Below are 19548 nucleotides of genomic sequence, written 5' to 3'. Positions count from 1 at the left end.
CCACAGAGCACAACAAATAAATTAATGAAATTGCCCTCAAACAGAAACTGAACACCCATTCGAATAGAATTCAAGTTTTCCCATCTGCCTTTATCCTTCCAAATTTGAAGAAAAAGCTTTGAAATTTGATTTGCTTATTGTTGTTAATACTCTAAAATTAGCCTAGAGAATAAAGGCATCTCCTCAACATTTTCCCTGTGAGAAACTGCTCCCTTACCTGGACATAGTCTAATATCTCTGATTACTTTAAAGAAGTGGGGTGACATTGCAGTGTGTGGCTTACTAAAAGCCAGGAAAGTGTCGTTCACCTAAGAGCAACCCATAATGCCAATATTATTTTTTTTTTGATATTATGTACTGTTCTTATTTATTTACTGTTATTTAGCCAACCATTATACTATTATTTCTGAGATAAACCAACTGCTGTGGTATGATTTCTAAATCAATGCTGCATCTCCCTTGTAAACCAATGCAACGTTTTTACGTGTCCATATTCTAATAAAAAATACATCACTCATTGCCAAGGAATAACCGTAGGACTGAAACAAAAGGGAAGATTTATACAAGACAGAATCCTTAAACAGATCAGTACAGCAGAGGATGAGAAGAATCTGCAAGGCTTCATGCACTAGGCAGTACTGCAATGCTTTCTACTAACAAAAAGTTCCACACAGCTGTTTACTGTATTATCTAAGGAAAAAAAATGGCAGGTGGGCAGATTCTCTGCAAATATGTATTTAAAAGTATTTTAAAGGCTTAATCTGACAAATACTTACTTCATTAAAGTGAATAGAAAAAAGAATATTTCAATTAAGTAAAGACAATAATTTTACTCTGTGGGACTATCAGTACAAAATGTTTGAGGTTTAAAATATACAGTCATTTAGACCAGGCAGGGATCTGTCTTCAGGTAGATTTGCTGATATTTGACACAGTTCAAGTGGACAAAAAAGTACTGCTATTAAAAATACTTGATAAGTTCAAAGGAAACAGCAAATGTTTACAGATGAATTATTGTGACAGCTGACAGATGAAAAATAAAAAAGAAAAAAATCACACCAAATAAATGTTTATCAGAAAGTAAACTTAAAATAATCGATTAACAACATTTATGTACTTGGAATACCTTGCAATTCCAATTCAAATTATTTTTCATTTGTACTTAGTATCATGCTACTTCTGTAGTTATTTTTTATATCTGAAATTGTACTAAACTTTTAATTATTTAAACTTCATCTGGCTATAAAGAGTAAAAGAAAGGACAAGGGAAGAGAAAACTCCACAAATGAATGTTTTCTGCTTAGTGTGACAAACCAAATAAATCTAGCCTAGTTAGTTTTAATCTAGGCTACAGTAGCCCTTGGCTTTACAAGAGCACCAATATCTGAAGAGGTTCTATAAAACATAGCCAAAAAGGTATCCCCTAAAAGCCTGTAAGACTGAACAAGTTCCCTCTTTTTAAAGATGTCGAGTCCAACAAAATTCTTTAACCCAATGGTAACCCAAGACCTTTCTGTTTTCTAACTTTTCTTGCTTATGAAAATTAGCAGAGCTGCCCCACAAGCTCACATGGGACATCTGAAAATGGTTCCATGTCCCATTATATGCCTTTCTAAGAAGTTTGAGTCTACAGTAATTTAGTATCAACACACTACAGATAATTATTTCCTAATGTTGTCTTTTTCCATGACCTTAGATATTGGGATCTAGTAAGAACTTAATGGATTATCCTTGTGGGTAATACACTGAAATAAGTGAAGAAGGAGAAAGAGCTGTAATACAACTTTTTGAGGGGAGAAAATGTAAAGAAGTGAGGAGTTCTTTATGGCATGACTGCCATGCAATTCTAAAGCAATAAATATGTAAATGTAATTGGAATCACCCCACACTCCATTGATTTACACTTCTGACTTGAATCAAATAAAGATCTGATTAGGGTTTACTTCAGCGATACCAGACCATCTGAAGGTACCAGAGATACCAGATCATCTGAAGCCATGACTTTGAGTAATGGTGACAAATAACTGCTTTCCTGAAGCTAATGGTAGTTTTCCCACAATGTGTGCATTACTTGCTGGCTTAATAATACAAATGTCTTGTTTGGTAATTTCCTGGCTGGAAGGACCTAGTTACTGCCAGTTGGCAGTACCAGGCAAATCATTTCAGCAAAGAAGGGCTGATCCTAATCTCTCCTCATGCAAGGCTAATACAGTATCAGTGAAGAATTCAGTATCTGTGTTCCTTTGTGTGCACAACTCCCAAATGAACTTTGGACTTGTAAAATTGGTTGTTATACAGGACTTCCTCACCTTGAAGTAAAATCATGTTCAGTGATCCTCAAAAGCATCTGCGAAATCCCAATGGCCCCTGAAAGGCTCACCAGCTCTGAACTGTGACATTCTGGCACCAGGGGCCGTTCCCTATATAAGGGCTTGACAGTAGAGGGGAGGGGGTAAAATGTGTCTAGCTGTACTTTGGATCTAATTACATCTTCTTATAGCTCTGAGGACCTTATCAACTTTAGTTCCAGAGTGTAATTTAACCTATGCATTCAACCCTCATAGTGATCCTCCACAGCCTGCAGTTGCACCTTTCTCCTTATAGAGTGAAAATCTCAGTAGATACATCCAAAAATGGGAACATTAAGCAGCATCTTGCAGCATTTCTTAATTGTTCTTTTCCCCTTTATTTTCCCAAACAATTCTGCAGAAGCCTCTGCTCATAAGTTGCAAAGTTTTTTAAACACTCATTTCTTCAGAATTATCTGAAGTTTAATAATTTCCCTCCCTGGTACACTGATGTACACTTTAAACATGATCCCCAAACCCTCCCTATTGGCAGCACAAGGAGTGCAGCTGTCTGCCTCACCTATGGAATTCCTGCTACCAGACATCTAATTTTTGTGTTCTTCAGTAGTCCTTACAACTCCTGAGAGTGCTGCTCACTACTGAATTATCTAGGTTGCTAAGTTTTACATTCAAAAACAGGTGCTTTGGAAAACCAGGACTTGCACTTCCATTAGACTTTGCAGCTCAGTCTACAGAGAACCTCATTTTCTTTGGAAGCCACCTAGGCAGGTGACCACAAAGCAGTTTATCTTAGATTTTAGTCACCTGCTTCTCTGCAAGCCATATTAAATTCAGAGTGTCAGGCTAATCTATCTTCACAGCTCCACATCCTGAGCAAGGACCATGCAAAAATTTTAGCCTTCGTAACGTTAAGCAGAGGAAAGTCTAAGCACTCTAAGAAAAAGGTTTAAGGCTACTTGCCCAACATGAAACAAAAAGTTCGGGGTTCCATGTTTACAAACTAGCACTCTAGGCATTGCTATTTGTAGAATTCCTTTGACCTTCATAACAGGCCAGTCTTCTGCATAGTGAAAATAGGTGGAAGGAAAGAAGGCAAAGGCTACTTTTACCCTCCACATATCTAAGCAGTGCCAGAGGGGCCAGATACATTTAAATTCTTCTTAAGGTACTCAGAGATTGTGCTGAAATTTCCAGCATAAGAGTAAAATGCTCCTTTCGTTAACTTATGCATGAATCAAGGTTTTATTGTAAGTCTTATATATATGCAAGGTTGGGCTAACAGGCATGTTTTAAGTAAAGGTTAAGCTGATATGGGAAGGTGACCGAGACAGAGAGGCAATGTCACTGCTATTCTTGATTCCTGACTTTTGTGTGTGTGTGTGTGTGTGTGTGTGTGTGTGTGTCAGAATACTGAAATTTTATGAGCAAAATCTGTGAAAGAAAAAATGGCTAAATACATTGCCTTGCTCTCCCCACATCCCTACTGTGTTCTGCAGAGCTCCCAATGAACAGGAGCAAGCAAAATCTACGAATGTACAACCCTCCTCTTTGCAGACACTGGTGATTGCTGTCTTCAGCACAGATTCAAAACCATGCCAACATTTGTCTTTCTCCCTTTTCTCCTGCACTTTCCTTCTGCAGACCTCTAACTACAATTCTGTATCAGGGCAATAGTTGAATGCCACAAGATGATCTGGAAAGAGACTGCTGCCTCAACATAGCATGGAGATGACTCAATAGTGACAAAGTAAATCATCCTTCAAAGGTAAGTCAATAGTGAATAAGTAATTTTATCTGTCAAGAGTTAACATGCAATGAATACTTGTAAAGGTTACACAACATAAAATCTACTAGTGGTTAGATATGAGTTCACTCACATATGCTAACCAAGGAAGTCTATGAAGGAATAAATCCCACTTGACTTCTTAATGAAAAGCCTTAACAACAGCAAGTTAAGAAAAAGATTATATCCTAAGAGATTTTTGGCTTACAGCCAGATATCTTACAGTAAAGATGCACCTACTAAGTATTTATTAGGTATCGTGTTGAATTCCCATGTAAAAATACTTTAAAAACCAATGAATGAGCAGAATAGTTTGCCATGAATAAAAGAAAATCCTAAAGCTAGTTTAAAAAGCCCCAAAAACTTGCTGAACCCACACACACTATGAAGCCACAAACAGTCAGGAATTTAAGTCAGTCCACTGAAAAGCTTAACTCACTTTTCATTTCTGTCACTATTTGTATTTTCCTTTTTTTCAGTTACATTATCTGTTTGGATTTTTTTCTGGAATGTACTTTTCAAGTTCTCTTACAAATTTCTAGCATGCCATGGTATCTTTCCTGTAAACTCTGTGAATATACAGTTTATGATGTTTAAAACATTCTATTTATTAAATTAAGAATCCTGTTAAAATGTACAAGTAGCAATTGTATGTTCTGAAATCCAGGCTCTAAGTATACATCCCTTAAATTTTCCAAACTTCTTGAATAAATAGATCCTTTGAGGTTTAGCAGATAAGATGTATTTTAGATTACTCAGACTATCCAAAGGATGCTTTTGCTGCTCTGTGCAATTAAAGCTGAAAGTGCATTTATCTTGCTATAAATACGGTGACTCTTAAAGAATGAAGTTCAGAAGTGTTAATGTCAACTCTTTAGTGGATGTATCTTTGATAGGGTAACTCCATATCTCAAAGTACCTAAGCTAGTTTAACTCAACTTTGAAATTAATTCTGACCTTTATAATATGTGAAAGTCAGGAAAAGCTGTCAGAATAATTTCAGAATTAAATTATGCAAGTTTTATCATAAAACTAAGTAGGTAAAAAGCTATTTTGAAAGTTACCATTTAAATATGATGTTGACTCAGAACTACCCTCAAAATCATACAGAGCAAAAGGTATAACTGAAATGTTTCAGAACAATCTACGTATGGAATAATTCAATTAATCAGAAGAAAACCCTTTCCTCCCTACTTTACAGTACTTGGGTTTAAATATTCTGCTTCCAAAGAGAAAAGTGCAATTAGGTCAATTAGCAAAAAAGGTCAATTAGCAGCTGTTGTCTCATTCTTCTACTACAGTAAAATCATATTTTAGAGGTATAGATGGCCTTGTGTAAACCATAAACAAAAGCTTTGGATGTTCCAGGTTAGAAATGTTAAATAATGAAGATAGAACAGCAATACACACTGGAGAGACATGGTTACCACTGCTGGGCTTTTTAAGTGTAAAAGTATATTTGCATTGTCTTCAAGTAATACACTGTTCTACTTCTCTGTGCAGGAGTTAATTTAATCCAGTGTGTGCAAATCCGCATTAGAATTCACATCCTTATAGGCTTTACAGAAAAGCAAAACAACTAACTTTTTTTTTTTCTGCATCTACGTGTTAGGCCATAGTTACCTCTTTTAAATATTATTCATATTTACTTACATGAGAAGCACTTTAGTTTTTTAAACTGTTTTAAAAAAAGTGTTCAATGACAGTAACAGTTTTTACAACTCATAAAGTGACCCATAAGGTTCTGTTCAAACAATGACAGCATTATACAATCACAGAACAACCAGGGTTGGAAGGGACATGCCAGTCCGATCCCCCTGCCGTGGGCAGGGACACATTCAATTACACCAGGTTTCTCAAAACACCATCCAACCTGGCCTTGAACATTTGCAGTGATGGGATATACACAGCTTCTTTGAGCAACTTGTTCCAGGGTCTCCTCACCCTCATTAGCCAATGTCATTGTTCAGAAAATTTGGGAATGCTGGTCTTTGAGCTGTCTCTTAAATAACAATATTTTCCAAAGATTTTCCACACTTAGCAACTAAGTATGTGTACCTAGACGACTAAGGCCACCCAGTTCTAACAGGGTTTTCAAGACACTGAGTAGTCTGCACCTATGAGTCTTGTCAGCTAGAGGACATACAATGTTTTGAACACTTACATCAACATTTACAGCACCGTTTCTGAGCCAGTTTCCCACGTGTTGAGTGTATACCATTTTAGACATGCCAGAGGGCACAAAGAAAGGCTGTAATGGAATTAAGACACAACCTAGTGGCCAGAAGCAGAGCCAAGGGCAATATGATCCTTTCAGCATAAGTTTAGACCTATGCCTAACTACTGATACCACATGGGCATAACCACTGGCAGCATAACAAAGCACGGATACCTTCTGGACCATTAACACTTTCTGCTGTTTTTGGCAGGGACAGAGTTAATTTTCTTCACAGTAGCTGTGAAGAAACACAGAGATGTTTTAGTTATTGCCAAGCAGCACTTGGACAGCATCAAAGCCTTTTCTGCCTGCTTCTCGTCCTACCCCACTAGAGAGAAAGCTGGGGGTGTACAAGCTGGGAGGGGACACAGCCGTGACAGCTGACCCCAGCTGACACAAGGGATATTCCAGACCATATGGTGTCATGCTTAGCATATAAAGCTGGTAGAAGACATGTTCAGAGTGATGGCATTTGTCCCCCCAAGTCACCGTTGCCTGTGATGGAGTCCAGCTCTCCTGGGGATGGTTGAACACCTGCCTGCCCATGGGAAGTAATGAATGAATTCCTTGTTTTACTTTTATTGCATGTGCAGCTTTTGCTTTTCCTGTTAAACTGTCTTCACCTCAACCCACAAGTTTTCTCACTTTTACGCTTCTGATTTTCTCCCCAGTCCCAGCAGGGAGAGGAATGACCAAGGGGTTGTGGGAAGCTTCGCTGCCAGACAAGGTTAAACCATGACACATATTTAAGAGACTATTAGATTCTGTCACCTCAAAGAAGTTGGCCATGCATTGAAATCAAAAAACCATCACAGAAGCTTTAGGAAAGATTTACAATCAGTATGAAGACAGTACTTAATTTAAGAGCAAAACTGAAGCATGATTCTCACCCAAAAAAACCTACCAGCATTGCTGTGTGACTAACTGCTATATACGTTACCATGCATCTAGAAGTTCAAAGTCAGTAGTGTATCTGTTGCCCAAATTAAGACATCAGTCTTAATCATGGTAAAGCAAGCCAGTTTTCCAACGTTTTTAATGGATAAATAAATATATTGGGGAAAAAATCTAATTTGGAGCACTTCATAACCAAAGAATATTCAATTACAGTTCATTTTTATTGAGAAAATAAGCTTCTCTTTAATTAGTATGTCTAACCATTCGTATTCTAATGTGACAATAAAAACCAACTTATATGGGGTTTTTTTGTAAACAGTAACAATAAATCTAAACCTATGATAAATACAATGACCAGTACGTTTCAATGTTCTTAACAAATACATCTAAATTTGGGGAAAGGGGGGAAGCAACAAGCATGGCATTAGCATCTCAAACTCCCTATATTTTACACATTCAGATAAATCAGAGCTTAAGTCAGTCGTGTTGACTGCTACCAGTTATTTATATGAGTAAATGATGCTGGTGTCTGAGTGGGGAGATGAACTGGCAATTTGTATATAACACTGCAAACTGCAAGCACTCCGATTGTAGTCTATCTACGTGGATGAAGCTAAGCAGAAGAGCCAAAACAGGCAATACTCTCTTTTACCCAATAACAAAGGAAGATAGAGATTCCTTCCATCTGCAGCTGAAGTTGCTGAGGACAGATCTGCAGAAGATCTGGCCCCAGCTATGGCCGGAAGCCTGCACTGCCATTGCAGTTAGATACTCAGCAGTCTCGTTTGAGATAGGAAACCCTTGGTGTGGACTTCTCGCCTGTGCATTTGCAGTTCTATTGCCTGAACAGATCACCCAAAACCAGAGTAAAAATTCCCAGTAACAATAACTCAGCTGGTTGGGAAAGGTCACCTGCAGTGATTCCATAGACCTTTAAAGTCCATTTTGGGTGGGAGAGGAATGAGGGGGAAATAAGACTATTCCTCTACAGCACAAGTGTGTTGAACAGGATGAGATAGATTACTTCAAACTCAAATTTATCTCATGCAGGTCAGGAGCTCACATTCACATCTTAAACATGAGAAGAAACAAGTATTTTGGTGTGACTTCATGGGTAGCATACAAATACATGAAAATTCATACAAAGAGTGATCCTTGCTTTTTAGCAATTTAAGAAATTTCATAGTTGAGAGGAGCACAGAAATTAACTAATTTCCCTAATAACCTATTTATCAAATAAATTTATTACCTTACATAGCATGAACAGCTTACAATAGTAGCTTCCATAACCAATAGAGACTTCATCCCGCAGTTCCTACTAATTACCAACACAAGGTGGGAGTAATCCACTGGCTTTTTGTGGTGCTCAGAAGCACACAGTGAGTAGCTGCCCACTTTTCCAAGAGATCTGCCAGTTTGGAGTGATGAAAAAATTTACAAGAGTAGCTTTTGTATCACACCATGATTATGCATTCCCCTCTAATCCTAATATTAAAAAAAAAAAAAAATTCCCGCATGCATTTCATAGCAAAATTACTTAATTCTGTTTTACTGATTTGTAAGCAGCACTTGTGACCATGTAAAAATGACCTCTTAACAGGCACTTGGAAATGGAAAGTCATCCCTGTGGTCTTTTCTTTCTCCAGAAATCACTCTCTACTTTAAACACTGGCCAAGGCACAAATAAACAAACAGTAAATACAAAACTGGATTGCCATTGCTTCTCAAGAGTAAAGCCTGCCAATGCCAGATATGGATCCAGACACATTGCTGGTTTTACCTCTTCCAGAATAACTTTTCCAAGGAGCTACACCCTTGTCTAGCTTGCTCAAATTCTAAAAATCACTGTTTATGACTGTGGCTGTAACACTTGACCTAACCAGAAGTGCCAGCAATCAAACCACAGTCTCGGGAAAGCAACAGGATCCATAAGCTTATGGACTTCTTATTTTGACAGACCATGCTATGAGATTCCCAATCCTAAGCCGCCTGAGATGGCTATGCCAGGATAACAGTTCAGATTCCACAAATCACATCCATATTGTCAAGTCTTTCAGTATCTGGTGTAGTTTTAAATGAACACCAAATCTGTTTGTCGGATAGAGTCCGAACTGCTAAATAAATAGTGATAAATTTCCTAATGCTACTGGGCAGAGTGTTCCTGCAAGTACAACGTGTGTTTATCAGTTTCCCACTGAGCTAGCGTTGACTTTCAAATTTCCTTTAATCTTATTATAGTAAACATAGTACAGCTCCCTGGCAAACAAGAGGAACATTCTTCCTGTAATATCATATGCTTCTTTTAAAGAAACTTTAGAGATGTCCAGAAAAGAATTAGGCTCAACTTGGAATGACACAATAAACTTGTTTCCAAAGAAAGAAGTTTTATACAAAATTATATTTTTATACTGAAAAGAAACAAGGCTATTTTTAAAAAGAAAAGACTGGCAATTTCTGATAGGTACTCAAAATAGTGTTCACATGTATCACATTTTTTAAGTCAGTTATTGAAACACCAACATAAAAATATTTTTCTATCTGGAAGCAGTCTACCTGAGTTGAAGGATAAAGCAACTGGAATTTTGGATGTAGAATTCAGAAAACAGTAGACTGTAGTTTGTCTAGGAGCTTTTTCAGTGCTCCTTTGAGAAGAAAGAACATCAAGTGCAGACAACTGTTTTTAAGAAGTGGATAAAGAAAACAAAATGGTATCTATATGGTATGGTTTTTATTTAAAGCTTCTCTTCATTTGAGAGGAATTTGTGGTAGACAGAGGTGGGTTTTGTTTTACAGTTAGAAAAACCAAAATATCTAGATTGAGTTATTAAATAACTTTGTGTGACTGAATGGACTTTGGTAATCTGAAAGCAAGACAGGTAGCATAAACTAGTACAATTTCCAATTGCGTGCATTTGTCTTGTCTGCTTGATGGTTTCTATAGAAAAAGGGTCTTTGCATATAACAAAAATAGCACACAAGGGTGATATTTTCACATATGTTCTGTGATTCTTGAACAAAATAATTAATTTTCCTAATAATCAGTTTCCGTGACATTTGAATTGATCTTCAGCCACTCTTAAGAAGTCACAAGCTACGAAATTCTGAGCTATGACTTTCCTGAAGGCTCAGCTTCAGTAAGGAATGGAAGTATTAAAGCAGCAGATCAACAATCTTTCCCTGTCTACATGGAATCCAAGATGTTTACAATTTGTTTCAGTTTGCAAGTAGGCACTCTTCAGACTATCTCGGCAAAAGCTGTTCTCACTGAAAGATCAGACAAAGTTTCCATAGACTTCATTAATGAAGAATATAGACCAAAGTCAACAAACATGCTTAGTACAAATCCATTGTGTGTAGTAATCCGAAAGGTGTCAGCCAGAGAACAAATTAAGTTGAAATACAAGTGATAGCCATCTCTCTCTTTATTAGGAGACTTTATTGGATGCATCCATTAAGTCGTGCAACATTATTCCCTCTCTTCTTTGCCTGTCAACCTCCTCTTGTTCCTCTCAAAGGACATTAAGCTCCAAGTTATGTTGACGGAACAGGAACTGACAACGCTAGATGGATCATAACAAAAAACATGCCTAGAGCAAAGATGTCTGACATCTGAGAGCTTGGTTGTTTTCCTTTTTGGATAGAAGCTTTGACCCACTATTTACACCCCTATCCCAAGCTCTCCCACATATTTTTAAATGACAACTTTCCAGATGTTATCTGTATGGAGACTGGCCAGATTTATGGGCAGGATCCTGCTTAACTCTAAGCCAAACTAGTGTTTTGGCCTCACTGGAAATGAGATTAGGTCTGAGATTTGTACCAGGAAAAAACCCTGCAGTTTCATGCCAGAAATGGCCATGCAGAATTTTTACAATGCTGTTTATTTTTCTGTTAGCACTACTGCAGAATATCAGGCTATATAGCATTATCATAATAGCACTTAAGCAGGGTAATATGATAGACTAGACACGGCTGGAATCCACAACAAAACTCCACATAAATGGAGAAGGGCAACTAGTTCATATCTAGACCCACTCAACACAGTTTTCCAACTCTAGTAAGTGTTTGTACAAGACAAGGTCAACAAGGCGTTCTGCATGAGCTGTAAAAAATGTTGTTTCCAAGTTTTAAGAGATGTTAAAAATTCAGGAAATTTTTAAGATTTATTGCTGTTAAATCCACAGACTGATGTTGTATTTGTGCACTGCCCATCACACTCAATAAAAACTGGTTCCAAAATGAAATTTGGAGGGTAAATAATATATTTCCCTTTCCCAGTGTACTTTACTTCCCTCAGTTCCTTAACACAAAATAGACAGAAACAAAATCTTTACAAGTCTTTCTCTATTTGAAGATATCACAGTTTTAATTTCCATAAGTTCCATTACAAAATATAGTTTCTTAAAATACTCACTTCCTAAACAATAATAACTTTAAAACTGTCTGGAATGAGATGTAAATTTACTATTTTTCTTTCTCTAAAAACAAGTTTGTAGTAAAGACAGTAGCATGCATATTTCTATATACAACATACATTTACAATATAAATAATTCTATATGGCAGCACAGTCTATATGAAAAACTGACCTTAGGAAATCCCCATTACTTTTATGACTAATCTAAAATACATCATTATAACTCTTAGAAATGTTATGTAGACATCAACAAAGAACAAAACATTCAGAATGTCACAGATAAATACAGTTAAGCCTAGAAGAAAAAAAAAATAATATTAAAAGTAAGTGCTGTAAGATGACTTTTTGAGAAAGACAGGTTACAACTGAAGTTGCCATGATTGTATCACACCCGATATTGAAAGATAGATTGCCCTCTGTTTTAATGTCCTGGAGCAAGACAGATTTTTATGGTCTGCTTCCCTTTCTGAAACAGGCATCAAAAATCTTCTTTAAAATGATAATAGAAGACTTAATGCATTGAGAACAAGAAACACCATGGTTTCAAGTGACATATCATCATCTACACAACTCATGTTAAAATCTATACTTCATCCCACAGAGAAGCTATGCCTTGAAATAAGGTTTGGAGTTGACAACCTCTAGCTATAGAAATACAGCCATGTGAGAAGGAAACGCTCTCTTGTTTCTCACTTCCTATTCTTCCAAATAGCACAACATTTTCTGTGATTTAAAAGCAGTCTTGGAGCAGTCACAAGAAGAATCTTTGTATCATTCATGCCCTACATGTGCAACCCTATCACTTCCATCGTGATCCTGTGAAAATGTGTGTAAAACTGAAGAGTTGGTAAGAAGTCCAATTTCTGCAGCAAGGACAACGATATTCTGTTACTAAGTGAGAGAAGGACCTGATCCCTCACTAAGAGAGAGAAGGATCTGATCCCTGATTGCTCCGATAATATATTTTCTAGTAAGTATGCTTTCATACAAGAGATACCTGTTTATAATTAACAGAATCATTTTTCTATTTAAAATAATTTTCCCCAAAGAAGCAAACTAAAGAAAACCATGAAACTGTAAAAAGCCATACAAATCACCAAACAACAGAGAATGGAATTTTTTCTCATTACGGTGAAAACTACAGAAAAAAAAGTTTAGCATGTTTTAATCAAACTGTGGATGTTCCTACACATCTCCCTGGGTATCACACATTTCCACCTGCCTGGGGCAACTGGACTGGATTCCAGGGTCAGAGCATGATTCCCATCATGTGCTGGGACCCAGGAAATACCTCCACAGGGTATCCTAAGCAATGCTTTTTGCTTTGCAGGAGATCTAGTCAGCCACAATGCTGCACCCAGGGAACATGGAGCAGCACTTCTAAATGACAGTTTTAAAGTTTCAGGACAGCATTTCTCACCACTTCCACATGAAATGAGGAATATAAACAGCCTTATGGACCTTTGTACACAGACAGGCTTTGGCCAGTTACAGGCAAACATGAAGCACCAGCTGACAAGCACATCTATAGGACAAGTACAAGGCTGCACTATCCAAAGTTCCCACTATCACATGCCAGACTACAAAAAAAAATTAACCATCCTCATTTGGAACTGAAGAGATCTCAGTGTGAATATATATACAAACAGGACAGCCATAGTTGGTTGAACAGCTGTGCTCTTCTGCTGAGCCAGGAGTTTCTTGGTAACACATATGTCAGCAGTGGTGCAAGAAGCAGGAACTAGCCCACACTCCTGGGAAAGATGGCTAGAATTGGCTTTAGATGGTGCAGTACATCAGAACTGGCATGCTGCAAATGGACCATGTCTATTTTAACAGCTAGCACAGTCCAACAGGAACAGACAGGAAGAGCAAAACATCTAAGCGCACAAGACACTGTATGTATTTTATAGGGTTTTATTTCAGGCTAGCTCTGATCTGCTTCCTTGGACTGTATTTCCAGCAGTGACTCAACCATATCTTCTAGTTTAGATTCATCTTAAAGGAATTCAGCTGGCCCACCATGAGGTATAAGGAGATGGACAGTAAGTGGGAAGAACTGGAGGAGGGGCATCAAAAGCCCACTCCTGACATGAACCACAATGCTAATATAAATGCTCCACCATACCCATGAGCCTCTGTGAGTGAAGGGAACGACCTTTTTGTGCTGCTGTTGAAGATACCTCTTCAGATGTCAGTAAAGGTGCACAGTGACTTGAACTGCTCGATTGTTACAGACTTGAACTGCTCATTGAAATAATTCTAATTCAAGCATCAGAAATGGATAAACACCAATTTACCAATTTGAAATCGGAATTTGCCAGTTTCTAATGCTTGGGTTAGAATTATTTTAATGTGAATTCAGCAGTAATGTAAAGAACTATGAAACTGAGCAGTTGGAATTGGACCAGTTACCAAACTTATTACACAAGACTACAACAGGACTATTTGCTACAAAGGATGAAGATCTGGATAGGCATTGACAAATGGTGACTAAACCCAAGCAATTTCCAATGTATTTGCAGAGTTCAGTGGGTATTTCAGATATCAATTTTTACCCTCATCTGATACTAAGAAAATAAAAATTTCCATGGTTTAATTTTTAAATTTCTCATACATTTGTTCTATTCCACACTTAAAGTCATGCACAGTCTATTCAAAGGATAAACAGAAAGAAAATATTTCAGCCAAACCAATCAATCCGCTCAAAATCTAGGGTTAATGACATTTATTTTTGTACCACCTTTGTAGAGGTCTTACTGATGCTTTTCACTGACACATCTTTCACTTACTTATCATGTTGCAATGGAAGGCTGAGAAAACCTCGCTGCTACCAGATACACCTCCTCCCTGCATACAATAGCTCTGCATAAACAGCGGGCTGCAACAGAGGTGAGAAGGCAAAATTCTACTTGCTAGGTTTCTTGCTCATCCTACAAAAGAGATTTAGTAAACCAGTCCACTCTCTACAGCTGCACAATAATCATGCACAAATGTTTAGAACTTAGGACTTCACTGCACCTCTTGGATGACAGCAGTTCATGAGGACCATGCAGTAACAGTGAGAGACAGATACCTTGTTCAGAGACTGAACACTGAGACAGCACCCTCATGTCCTGGCTCTCAGTAATAAGCAGACTGATGTTCCTTACTTCTACTCAGTTATTTTCTCATAGCATTTGTTTAAAATCTTAGGGTATTATTCTTTTTCAGTCTTTGAAAGAAATTAAGAAAGATTAGTCTGAGAGCCAGGAACCAAGTTTTGAAAGTGAAGCATCTGCACTAAAACACATCAAGAGCTCTAAGCAAGCACTCCAGGCTGTGTGTACTTCTTTAAGTTCAAGCAACAAACTAATCCCCCAAGGGAACATAGTATCTGTATTGTATTGGCACTGATGGGAACACAAGACTTGGATATGAATGTTGATTTCAACCTGTTTTAGCAAGAAACAGCCTTGATGCAGCCTGATAACCAGCTTGCTAGCTGGGGCTCTGAGCTGACATTGCTTGGTCTTGCACCTGCTGCTTCGTGATTCTTGGAAGGACTATGGGATTCATAACCTGGTGCTTTTTCTCAGGGAATCTCTACTGTGACCATTTGTTGGGCTGAAGTTCACCAGATCCTACTCATTGGGCTTTTGTTCTGTTTATTTCTCCTCTTTCAGAGAAAAAAGAGGTTTAAGTTGTTATGAGCTGTTAATTTTGTCCTCAAAAATCCACCAAAGTTATATAACCACTTTCACAATAGCACGCTAAAAATAAGAGCTGTTCAGCTAAATGCCACTGCAATTTTTTATAAGACCTGTGACTCCAATTCTGTAAGACCTGTAGAGGCGCAAATATTTCCTCAGCCTCAGCAGAAAGTCAAGCAGGAGCTCCTTGTGAGACAGACACGGGTTTGTATTATTATAATCCTCAAGTGCAAGGGGAGAAAAAAACCCAGTGTATGTATACACACATGTATATTTCCAACTCATGACTTAAAGTAATGCTATTCGCTCTTGGAGCTGATCCCTCGTCGGGTTTCATAATCACAAACCATCATTAACCCAAAGCAAAGAAAGAAAGGTACAAAGGGGCACAGGTTTCAAGCACGAGCTTATTTTTTTCCCCGTTGTTTTTTTTTTTGGTTTGGTTTGGTTTGGTTTGGTTTTCTTTGTGGTTTTGGGTTTTTTTCTCCTTTGGGAGGCAGCGTGAGGACGCGACTCACGACGCTGCCAGCCCATAGAGAGCCATCCAGGTAACTTCCCAGGGCGGTCGGAGCAAGCCATCCATACCCCGGCGCCGCCGGCTCTCGCTGATTTCGTTCCGCGCCCCTGCAAACGCCCCACGGGCGGGGTTGCGGGACGCGCTGCTCCGCGCCGGGCCGTCCGGCTGCCGCGGCCGCGGATCCCCGCGCCGGGACGGGCACGGGCAGGGGCGCGGCGGGCGCGGCGAGGGGCGCGGTGCGGGACGGCGCGGCGGGGCTGCGGCGGGCGGAGCGGCCCCGCGCTGTCACCGCCACCGAGCCCGCCGGCCCCGCTGCCAGTTCCCGGAGGGGTGGTAAGAGGGCAAGAGAGGAGGAGAAGGAGAAGGAGGAGGAGGAGGAGGAGGAGGAGGAGGAAGGGAGCGAGCCGGCCGCAAAAGGAGCAATGCCGGGCCAGGGCGCGGGGCGACCCCCGGCTGCCCCATACCTGCACGGAGGCGGGGAAGGCTCCGCAGCGGGGACCGCAGCGGTCCGTCCGCCGGCTATAAATCCCAAGGAGCGGTGAAGCCGGGTGGCGGTCGCTGCCCTCTGCCGCTGCCGCTGCTGCTGGTGGCGGTGGTGCGAAGCCTTCGCCGGCTGCAGATGCCCATAGGCGCTCGGTGGGGCCGGCGGTGCGCGGAGAGAGCGAGGCGGCTGTGCCGGTCCCGGCGGCTGCGGGGAGCGCGGCACTGGCTCCGCGCAGCCACTGCCCGAGGAGAGGATCAAGGCCCCGCTTTCGATTGGCTCCGGTGGCCAAACAGCTCACACCGGCCTGCCCGCCCGCCCGCCGCCTCCCGACCGCCTCCCCTCCGTCGCCCCACGCGCTCCGCTCCGGGCGGCCCCGCTCCTCCCTGCCGCCCGACGGCTTCTCAACCTGGGGAGCATAGGCGTTCTTTCCCTCCCCCCCACCTCCTCCCCCCTGCCCCACTTCCCTAAAACGACGTCCAATCCCGGGCGCTTTGTTTATGTAGGGCCATTCTCACCCTGGATCTCGCAAAACACGCTCCTTCCCTTCGCATCTTCCTCCTTGGGCTGAAGGACCCACAGCTTTAAGCGTTCATGACATTTTGTGTCATGCTCAATATTCAGACACGTTTGTTCTCTGACCATTTAAAAAAATATCCCGAGCTGGTAAAATTAAAAGCATGCAGCGCCTTATCACCTGAGGGCTAAGACTGAGGTAGGACAAAGCATTCTTTGCCTGAGTTGAGTTTGCTTTTCTTATGTTGTTTGGGTTCCTAGACCCAGCTGGGTTAACTACACGTCAAATCTTGGCATGCACAGAAAATAGAATCAGGATGCTAAGCCTCCTCTTCCTTAATCTTGGGTTATTCAGTCACAGCAGCTGTGGTTGTCATTCCTTGGTGCATCACTGATGCTAGTATTCCTTTTGCTCAGGATGACTTAAGTGACCTGTTGAAAAGGATTCGACATCTCCTGCAGATGTGTTGTAGTCTTAAGTCAAATCTTAGACCTGTCTTCTGGGCAAAATGGCAAGCCTTTGGTTTCAGTATGACCCTCTGTTTAAACAAGATACAGTTGAATCAGATAAATAGGTCCTTTGGGTTTTCTCAGTGGAGGAAGATGTTGTAATATTTCCAGTAAACATGTTGGCAAAATTTCTTACTAAAATTTGGGAGAATAAAATGATGAGCTATAACAGATGCACTCTTAATTTATGCAATAACCTGCATTTAACTTACACTGTTTAGTGTCCATGCCTGTTGGTACGTCAGGTGCCATTAAAAGTCAGTATTTATCCAAATTTAGCAGATTGTAGCATTTGAAACAGACAGTGGAGTTGCAGATATACCTTTGCATGACAGCAGCATGTACATTTTTAATGGTGACCTCCATAGCATTTTTAATTGATTCTGTATTTAATTAACCTTTTCCCTACAAAGTGGTGTGCTATTTTTCATTCCCTAGAAAGCATGCATACTTTTGTGTCTTTGGGGCATACAGAACTAGTTAAGAATGTTTTTGTTTATATTTTGTACAGGCAAAAGTCAGAAAAATAAAAATAGAAATATTGAGAAATATATAAACCCAGACATATTTAGAAATACCCATACTTGGAGTATAATCCAACCCTCCTTTTTAAAGCCTAATTTCCAAAAACATCACTCAGTGATTTCGGTGAAGGTACACCTCTGGAACTTCAGTTATGCCCTAAGAATTACTAAAAGGTACTGTTTCTTTTTCATAATATGTTTTTCCTTCACATGTTGCCTGTGCATTTTTCCCTGGGAGAAATGAAATTGCTAGTTTAGAGAACAAGCTACATTTCTAGCCATGGCCAACAGACACAGCAGACACTGCATCTCCATCACCCTCCCAACACCTCTATAGCAGGTGTATCTCTTCCTTCATGCTCCTGATCCAAATGACTAGCTGACATAAATATACTGTCTTTCAGTATTTCCTGAATAAGAAGGTGGTGCTTTCCTTCACTCTGACTTTTTCCTGGGAAGAATGCTTCCTCTTTGGTCATAGTCCATTTTTTAAGGCTTTTTTTCAGCCTTACATTTCTCTCCCTTGGTAGATGGGTAGTTATGTCAGAGGACACACCTTTATCCACTCCAGCTGAGTACCTGTTGAAGCAAACACCATAGCAAGCTGTTCTCTAAGGCCTCCTTCTAGCTACTAGTTTTCAATCATCTTATTATTTCAATGCAAATTTTATCTTCTGCTTTGCATTATTTGGGGCGAAGGCTCTGAACTCACTACAGAAGTTTTCCTGTAATATATTCTTTGTGCTCTTCCTTATAGCCCAAGAACTTTCTTTGGTACAGATGACTTGGGACTTCATAAGATTTTGTACTTCCAGAGTTGTTACTTCCCATTAGCCATTCTCAACACTGTGTTTGTTTCCTTCCGTGTTTGGATTCCTTTACAGCACTGATAAGTTTCCCTCTAGTCTCGTTCAATTTAATAGCTTTTAACCTGTCTGTTTTATTTATGTCTGCTTAAGTGCTTATTTAATCTTTTCCCTTATAGCTATAATGACCTTCCACAGGTTACTATAATCCTAGAAGGTATGTGGGGAATTTAAAGATTTAAAAGTCGTTTGACTTCATAAATAATTTTTATTTTCTCATTACATGCTTTATTTTTAAAACAGAAATGTTTCATTTTCTGTTTGATCAATGATTGTTTTTTAAACATATTCCTTCTACATATATAAGACATTTTGGATTCTAAACAACTTTTTTTTTTTTTTTACAGTTTGGTTAATGAGAACTGCAAAGGGTCTTGATCTGACATAGAAAATACATAGCATGTTTAATCTTTGCTCTGGTCTACAACCAGAATTTTATGCCATTAAAATATTTTAGTTGGGGGTGGGGTTTGGGTTTGATTTTTAAAACTGAAATAATTATATGCTGCAGATAGCATTTATCCAGCAATATCACTGTAAAGTACATTCATATTGATAATTACTGCATCCTTCCTCCACTGTGAGCCCCTGACTTCTATTGTATGCTGTACTTAAACTAACAGACTAACCTTTTAATGTCCCCTGGCAATTACAGAGCCAATAAGTCAGCAAGCTGTTGAAGAATATACCTACTTTTAATTTACAGATTTAATGACTACATTCTACTTCTGATGTGGCCACACTTCAGGACTGACTGTACTCCATGTCTTTTGTCTCACACTGAGACAAAACACAAACAACTGGTGCCCATCTCCTTCAC

General features: G+C 39.5%; 1 protein-coding gene across 3 annotated transcripts in view; it reads right to left on the bottom strand.

The window, feature by feature from the left end:
- The window catches only part of GREM2 (gremlin 2, DAN family BMP antagonist), a 39156-nt gene extending 22314 nt beyond the window's left edge, over positions 1–16842 (bottom strand). Inside the window, exon 1 of one of the 3 annotated variants that reach the window (XM_050314241.1) lies at positions 16831–16842. The gene's annotated coding sequence lies outside the window, so the exon portion shown is untranslated. Of the gene's footprint in view, positions 1–16295; positions 16533–16830 lie in introns of those variants that run through there. The other 2 variants (XM_050314238.1, XM_050314240.1) reach the window with 2 other exon arrangements.
- Between the last annotated feature and the right edge of the window lie 2706 nt (positions 16843–19548).

Source organism: Myiozetetes cayanensis, unplaced genomic scaffold, assembly GCF_022539395.1.
Source record: "Myiozetetes cayanensis isolate MyiCay16 unplaced genomic scaffold, myiCay2020 scf2-11, whole genome shotgun sequence".
Taxonomy (NCBI): domain Eukaryota; kingdom Metazoa; phylum Chordata; class Aves; order Passeriformes; family Tyrannidae; genus Myiozetetes; species Myiozetetes cayanensis.
The sequence above is the reverse complement of the archived record's forward strand: the minus strand, read 5'-3'. Positions and strand labels throughout refer to the sequence as shown.